This window comes from Mauremys reevesii, linkage group 4 (assembly GCF_016161935.1).
Source record: "Mauremys reevesii isolate NIE-2019 linkage group 4, ASM1616193v1, whole genome shotgun sequence".
In the NCBI taxonomy this organism is placed as follows: Eukaryota; Metazoa; Chordata; order Testudines; family Geoemydidae; genus Mauremys; species Mauremys reevesii.
In genome coordinates, this window is record NC_052626.1 from 83,241,061 (window position 1) to 83,249,447 (window position 8,387).

Here is an 8,387-nt window from a genome sequence, read left to right on the forward strand (position 1 = left end):
CAATATCATGCAGTGCCTACTGTAAGCTTTTTATTGCCTTTAATTTTCTCATACAGTTCCTCACAGTGCAGATTACTATATTTCTGTGATCTCTGACACTGAAAATCCTCAAGGAGCTTCGAGAGCCATTCCATATTTTTAAAAAGTCCTCCAGATAGCTGTTAAATAAGGAGAAATGTCTTTTGAAATGAAGGGAGGTAGATGAGTTCTTTGGCCAGTAAATAAAGAAGCAGACATTTTTTGTCACTGTGGCAGATGGAGTATATGTTACAAAATATAGATGGAACATCAGCTGAAACCAGTGGCAATTGTGGGTCCTCAGAACCTTTCAGGACCAGGCCCTTAAACCAGCTCAGCATAATTCTCTTTATCAAGCAAGCAGCAAAGATGCAGAACTCTCAGCAGCCAGAAGAGCTGGATTACATGAGATCTTGCTCCCTATCTTCCAAAGGGATTCCCAAGACATAACTGAACATATTTCTATAGCACCCCTTCCCCCCCCCACCCACACCCCTCCTGCTCACTCCAGGAGTTCTGAGTCTGCAGTGATATCAGTCCCAATAGACCTGTGGATATGCCTATTTTTTCTTTGGCTACATTTCCCCCATATATTTTGCAACCCTTCATAGTAAATTGACATTTAACGCCATTAAGGGGCAGGACTGAGGACTCTATGAGTGAAGAATTCAAGCAGGTGTTTCTGCATTCCAGGGACAATTGGAAATGCCTGGATCACTTTTTCTCTTCCTTTCAGATGCAAATGCGAGCTAAGATCAATTTCTCAGCCTTCTGGCTAAGAGAGGTGAAAACATTATCTAGTATCTGTTCTTATCAGTTTAATATCGGATATGTCCTTTATTTGAGGACTGTATATTAAATTGATTTTTGAAACAGGGGGATGGAATAGGCACTTGCTCTGTCCACCCCATGCATTGACCTGGTATTGCAGTGCCTCCAGGACTGGTAGGATCCAGAACCACTTGATCTGAAAACAGTAACAAAACACTGTCAATGGGCTCTACTACTTGAACTAATAGAGAAATTGGGGCGTCACAAAAGTCACAATAGATATTATTGTCCTGTCACCCCTATAAAGAATGAAAAATTCTGTATGTTATTCTTAGTGAAAAATATCAAAAAGATCTCTCTGTAGTTCAATGAGGAAATATCAAGGTTCAAAGATATTAGTTCTAGGAATTTTCTCATTCTGTCCATAATCTCTCCCAACTACCTGCTAAAATTCCACAAGCACAGATTTCTGTCAGAATTTTTCAGGGATCAAGATGGTGGCACTTTGTGCCCTTCAAGACTGGGAACATGACTTTGCCATTGCTTGAAGATAGCTCTTGATTCTAGTCCTCATTCAAAGCCCATTGAAGTCAAAGCAAGAGGTGTCATCACTTTTACTGGGCTTGGCATCAGTCCCTAACACAGGAAAGCACTTAAACGTGCTTACCTCTGAGCATTTGCTTAAGTCACATTGACCTCAAAGGGATTTAAACACATGCTAAAAGTAAAACACATGCTTAAGTGTTTGTCTAAATCGGGATGCTTTTTAAAAGCAGGGCCTTCATTAATAAAAACATATGAAAAAAAAGGGAATTCTTCAGAAAAAAAAAAGCCCTGGGTAAGCAAGGGGTAGGGAAGACTAACCAAGTAATAGAGAGAGATCCGGAGTTCATTAACAAGAAAATGCTTGGAGTCATCAGAAGATAAAAATGGCTCTATAGCGACTGTCAGCTGCTGGGAATAGGGACTTTGGTATCCTTACTTGTTTGTTAAGCACCTAATACCAAAGCCTTTCTGGACATGGGGGCCTAAAGTGAGGGACCTACATTCATATTTAAAGAAGTCGCCTATGTGGGAAATGTGGGTGCTCAGAATGTGTGAAAAAAGAACCAATAATAGTTTTGTGATTGTGATTTTTCATGGTATCTAGTGATTGTAAAAGTTTGAAATTTACCAAGTTTCTCCAGAACTTTTATAGCCAGAAGCATGTAGTACATTGCAGAGAACTCTGTTTGGGGTTCATCGTGCATCCAGCGACACTGCCAAGGCTGTCAAAGAATTGAATAGTTATAATACAATGATTTAGCCCATTTTAAATACCTTTTCATATCCCTGAGGAATCCTTTGGACTAAAGCTGAAACAGAAATCTTTTCACTTTTGAAAGTGATGGGCAATTCTTATAGCAACAAATTCCAAGTGACCACATATGTGTCCAGTGCATGGTCAGCTAAACTGAACTTCCAGTCTTTGGACTTCTTCATCTGCTGTATTGATTTCCTTTGACTTTTTTTTTTAAGTTTTCAATTATGCGCAAAACAAATGAGTCTGTTTCTTTAGGTCCATTAATTATTACATGCCATTTACATTTTCTGTTTATTTTTCCCCCCTCTCTATGGAACCTATTGAAGGTCTGATGATTCAGAATGCTTTGGGAACACTATGTGGCTTTCCTTCTTATTTGTCCATTGTAACAGAGCTCATTTTTCAGTGGAGGTTTCCCATTATTTCCAGGAAAAATGTGGTCAAACCCATGTACTCCCAAACCTTTTGATCTCCTGAATCCTCTTCATATCCCAGATAAAAAAGTCAGTGATTAAGACAGAGTTCCTAAAAGGACACATAGTCAGGCTTCTCTTTGACCAAAATGGTTTCCCAGTGAATCAAACCTTTCTCAGCTCAGGGGGGGCTCCACAATAGGCCCTGAAAAGATGGATAGAGCAATTGTCCTGTTTAGTGATCCACGAAAGGAAAGGGGTCCTTGGTGAAGGGAGACCTACACTAAGTCTGACCTGACACTGCAGGAGTAAGACAATAAAAGGTCAAGGAGACTAACGAGAGGAAAAATGCAGACAATAGGTGCCACAGCTAGCACACAGCTCCTGCCACACAGACTATGGGGCAGCAACGTTAACTGCCTCAGACATGTGAAGGGGAAGTGAAGCGGAAAGAACTTGAAGTTTCCTTCTTAAGAATTGTGGCCCAGAATCTTCAGGATTTACCCAGGCCTCACAAAGAGGTCAAAGTGACACAGCTAGACCTGAGATGAATAAAAAATAAAGATTATCTAATTGGAGAGGAGAAAAAATATAGATGTTTTATAGGCTTGAACTAAAAAGGCAACAATTTGTCAGTTAGCTTCTGCAGAAAGTTTGCAGGACAGATTTTGGGAGTGAATAGTGGAGTGAATTTTTGCTTAATTCTATAATTATGATGATGCCTATATATGTGAGGCTTTTTTTTTGCATGAACACAAAGATTCTGAGTTCACCCCTAGCCAGACTTCAGCACAGAGAACTTCCTCAAGTACTTAGCAATTGTCTCTTTCTATATGTGAAAGAATCCTTGTTCTTGTGATCTGTCTGGAGACAAAAGGAGGAATCTTTGTGGCTTCTTCATGTATCCCTGTTGTCAATGGCATCTCCCATTATCACTTCTTTGTAGCTAGGCCTTGCCCTCATTAAAGTGAACAGCCCCTTCCTACACAGGTTGGGCGAACACTCTAAATACTATTTTTGCATTATACATAAACAGACCAGTCTTTAGAGATGTTAACAACTGCCTGCTGCTCCCCAGTAAGGTTTAAAAGCTTAATCATAGGATACAGGAAGAAAATCTTCCCTAGTTCTATTTTTCATATAAATGGGGAAAGATTTTTGCCATTTAAATCACATTCTTCAGCTTTTCAGTGACCCCGTCTGATCTTTTGACTGGAGACATACAAGCACTGACATTTATCAGAGTATCATTTCCAGGATGTGAACTGGCAACCGGAGGAAAGGTTTTACTAAGCTCTTCACGTCTTCTTAAATACATCCTTTTAAAGATAAATAGCACAATGCAAACACAGCTTTCATTTGTATGGCATCTTGTATAGCAACTTCATCCCTGTATCAAACATTTTTTTTTACAAAGTTAAATAATACAATTACAAAGATAATGGACTGGGAATGTCAACTAATGGGCAGAGCATGAGACTGGAAAGCAGGGTACCTGACTTCTATTCCTGACTCTGCTGCTGGCTTGTTCTGTGACCTTGAACAAGTCACTAAATCTCTCCCTGTCTCAATTTCCCCAGATGAAAGATGGATACTAATACCTACCTTTTAAGGCACATTGAGATCTTGAATTAAAGATGCTATTTAACTGTTAATGGATACTAGTTATTACATCTATTTTATTATAAATAAGGAGGAGGGAAAAATTAAGGAGGTATGTGTTACGGGACAAGCAGTAAGTTTTTCAGCTGACAGATGACTAGCAAAAAATACATAAAAGACATTGACTCAACCAAAAACAAATTATTTTAAGAGCCATGTAGGTTGGGAACCTTTAGGTAATGTATTTGAGACTGAGGAAGGGAGTAGACAATATTCTCCTCTCTAGCTTTGATTCTTCTACCTATGATATTACCTGTCAAAGTTCAAAATGTGTGCCCACCCATCCAAGGAAGCTGGATTTCACATTGGAACTATTATCCTAAGTTTCTATATTCATAACTTTGTTCTGGTATTATTTTTCTTAGCTCTGCAGAACCATAGGTGTGCATGGCACATTACAGAAAATTTAAAGACAGGTTTTTGCCCCAAGAAACTTGCAATTGAAAGGTCTGCACTTGCTCCCTTTGAACTCTATGTTAAAACTTGCATAATTCTTGAAGGAATTCTACTCAAAACCAAATTGAAATGGGGCAAATCTTGAAATGTCCTGCGTAAGGTTGCCAACATTGTAGTTCAAAAATAAGGGACTGTTTTTTTAGCACTCCCACCCCAGCCCTCCTCCCGATATTATTAATTATTATTTTAATTATATAACAAGCAGTACTCACCTACATTCGTCAGGGGTATTTCTTGCTGCTTTTAGCAGCACTCAACTCCCGATCTTGTTGTACAGAGATACAAAAATAAGGGACATCCCTTGTAATAAGGGACTGTTGGCGACCCTTATCTGCCTGGCCACACAAGGCCAGAGTGGGTTCTGTGCATTTCTGCTGTTCTGGAGAACAAATCTGCAGAGAATCTGTATGAGGGAGCTCCACACCTCCCCCATGGCCTGCATAAATTCCAAGATGAGTCTCTGAAGAGGGAGGAGGAGTGGGAAGGGGAAGTGAGTCACCAAAAACCAGGACATAGCCAGTGTGTTTGGGCACATCATGGATTCACATAGGCCAATCCCACATGGGAGGGAGAGGTCACAGCGGACAATTGCACAGGGGACTATCACAGCATCATCACTGATTTTGGCTCAGAATTCCTTCCCTCAGCCTTGCTGTGTTGAAACTCAGTTTCCAGCAAGTACAGTTGTTTCATCTGGCCTTTGCATGCTTGTTCAGAATTGGGCCCACAGATCAAATTTTTTTTATCTGCCACAGGCAGTACATGTCTATTGTCTCAATTGCTTGAAGTCATGTTTCAGCAAGTGTAATAAAAAAAAATAACTACAAGACATAGAAAGGGATATTGATCCTTCCATTCACTCTGCTGAACAGGCATTTATATTCAGGATTTTTCTGTACTATGATCAAGCAACAAAAGCAATACCATGTGACCTAGGTGACTAATTACATAGTACAAAAGAGCAAATCCAGCCCTCTCTTCTGCAATTGAGGAGGGTCCCTGTGAAGTGCACTTGAGAACTTGATACCATTTTTGGATGAGATTACAACTTCAGTTGATAAAAGTAATAGTAATAATGTAATATGCTTAGGCCTCTGTTCTGTAAGCAGACATTTGACCTGGTACCACATTACATTTTGATTAAGATACTGGAAAGATACAAAATCAACATTGAACACTTTAAATCAGGGGTCTCAAACACATGGCCCACAGAATTATTTCCGGTGGCCTGCCATAGGTGCCGACTCCTTGGGTGCACCCACCAGCAGCCAAGTTTCCCTCAGCCATCATCCCCCCACCTCATCCCCCCAGCGCGCAGTGATCCCACTCTTCTGCTTACCTCCCAATGCTTCCCACCGCCAAACAGGACTTTCCAGGAGGGAGGGGTGAGGAGCTGGGACGTGGTGCACTCCGGGGAGAAGGCAGAGAAGAAGTGGGACCGGGGCAGGGATTTGGGAAAGGGATTGGAATAGGGGTAGGGACGGGGCGGAGTTGGGGTGGGGACTTTGAGGAAGGGGTTGGAGGGGAACGGGGAAGGGGTGGGAAGAGGCGGGTCATGGGCAGTGCCTCATGGAAGGGGTGGAGTGGGGGTTTTGTAGTCTTTTACCAACCAATTTTGAACTTCTCAGCTATTTTGACTTGAAAGATGTGTATCTGTGCTGTGCCAAGAGTACTAGACAATTGTGATAGCAGAGATAATTCAACCAATCACCACCCTTACTCAATAGCTAATATGCATGCTACAGTTTCATTGGTTGTATGAGGGAGACTTCACAGATTTTGGATTACTTGGCCCGACTGCCACACCTTTGTGCCTAGCTGCAACCTCACATATCAGCACAACCGCCTACACAACAACACAACCAGCAAGTCCAAATACAGATAGCCCCTCACCCCAGCACACACCCCTTATTTGCCACCAACATAAATCAACCAAAATCTCCCAGCACAACACAACCCAGGCACAAATCAATGCAGCTTCCCATCACAACACACATTTGCCCACCCTCACTCATACTTACTATAAACTTGAGTGGCTAAGTGGCAAGTCCTTTGCTAGTAAGCATATATTGGGCTACTGCGACAACGCAATAAAAGTCAGTAGAAAAATCACTGTAAGATGCTATACAATTCAAGGGTGTAGAAAAAAGGTATATATTATATGAGAAACAGTACATGACCCTGTAATTAGAAGGTTACATGATAACACATAGTCTCAAAGGGTCAGAGAAAAAGTTGTGTGTGGAACCCTAATTTTGGCACATGTGCTTAACTGTGCAGTCTTAACATTTTCTTAGTGTAGTTTTTTGTATGGAATGTGGTACAATTTGCAAGCAACACTGAGATTGGTTTTGTCTCAGGATATCAAACCTAATATTGATGCTCTGGTTGATGCAAAATGCTGCCAGCTAAGTGGCCAAAAATGAAATGACTGTCAAACTTAGCACTGACTTTTTGCATTAAAGTTTTTAAAAAGTTAATACATTGACTTTTAATAGAATACTATATTACTCTTAATTTTTTTCATTTTTGACTATACTTTTGTATCGTTCTATGAAAAGGTTTCAATGATGCGGCCCTCGGGCCAATGTACTAGTCCTCATGTGGCCCTCGTGGTGATTTGAGTTTGAGATCCCTGCTTTAAATGGATTAAAAACTAGCTGATAGATTTCAAAATGTAATTGTAAATGGGGAATCATCATCGAATGGGTGTGATTCTAGTAGGGTCCTGCAGGGTTCTAGGCTACTTTCCCCATTTCCTTTGAGGCTAAGCATGATCTGAGAGTTTTGTCCCTGTGTTGCGGCCCCAGCACCAGCGCTAGCTACAGCCTGAACCGGGGCCACGCCACAGGGACAGGGGAACTGGCAGAAGTGGGCCTGGGGATGGATCATGGGCGGGGCCATGCCTGGCTGTTTGGGAAGGCTTAACCTCTCCCAGCCTATGATACCTGGTGCCCGTGGTTAGTATGGTGACCCAGAAGGAGCACACTGCTGTACAGATCCAGTCCTTCCTCATCTGACCAGAGGTGGTAGAGGTACATAAGGGAACACCCCAAGCAAGTAGCCTCTGTGCTGTGCTGCCTGAAGTAGAAGACTTACCTACAAGAGACCTCACTGGATATCTCGCCAGTGCCCAGCCCTGCTACTTAGGCCCAGTGTTACGATCTGTAATTGCCCTGGACAGTGAAGTATGAATAGTGACTACTCTAAGCAATAGATGTGGAGTACAGTTCATAGGGTTAGATAGGTGTGCTTAAGCCATTCATGGAATAACTTTGAATAGCATGCAAACTATTAAAAAATCAAGCCTGTGAATAATTGGCAAACAGAAAAGGGGACTAGATTAGTTGAATAAACTGTTTGCTGCAAATAGTTTGTCCAGTTTGAGACATAATGAACTAGATCATTTGAAGTCTGCGAGTGTTATTAAGGAACCTGGGGGTTACACTTAACTCTATGTCTGAGGACCTGTCTACATTTGAGAAATTTGCACAAGTGTAACTACCCCAAGGTAGCTGAACTGGTGCAAACACCTAGAGTTTTACAGCAATGTGGTTTCCTTTGGTAATTCACTAGATTAAACCGCATGCTTTAAACTCTGCTTTACATAGGGGGAGTGCACATATATTAGGGGTGTGCACTGCTGCAAATTATCAAAACATTTTCCTTTTGTACAGAGATCCTTAAAGTTAAAAGAGTCAGTATTTCCATCATCAGCCTCTACTTTTTGTTAATGTTCTTATGCTGAAATTTCCCTCTGAATA

At 41.3% G+C, this 8,387-nt stretch overlaps 1 pseudogene; it reads left to right on the forward strand.

Annotated features, from left to right (window-relative positions):
• Positions 1-772: 772 nt before the first annotated feature.
• LOC120405454 lies at positions 773-974 on the forward strand (annotated as a pseudogene).
• Positions 975-8,387: the final 7,413 nt, after the last annotated feature.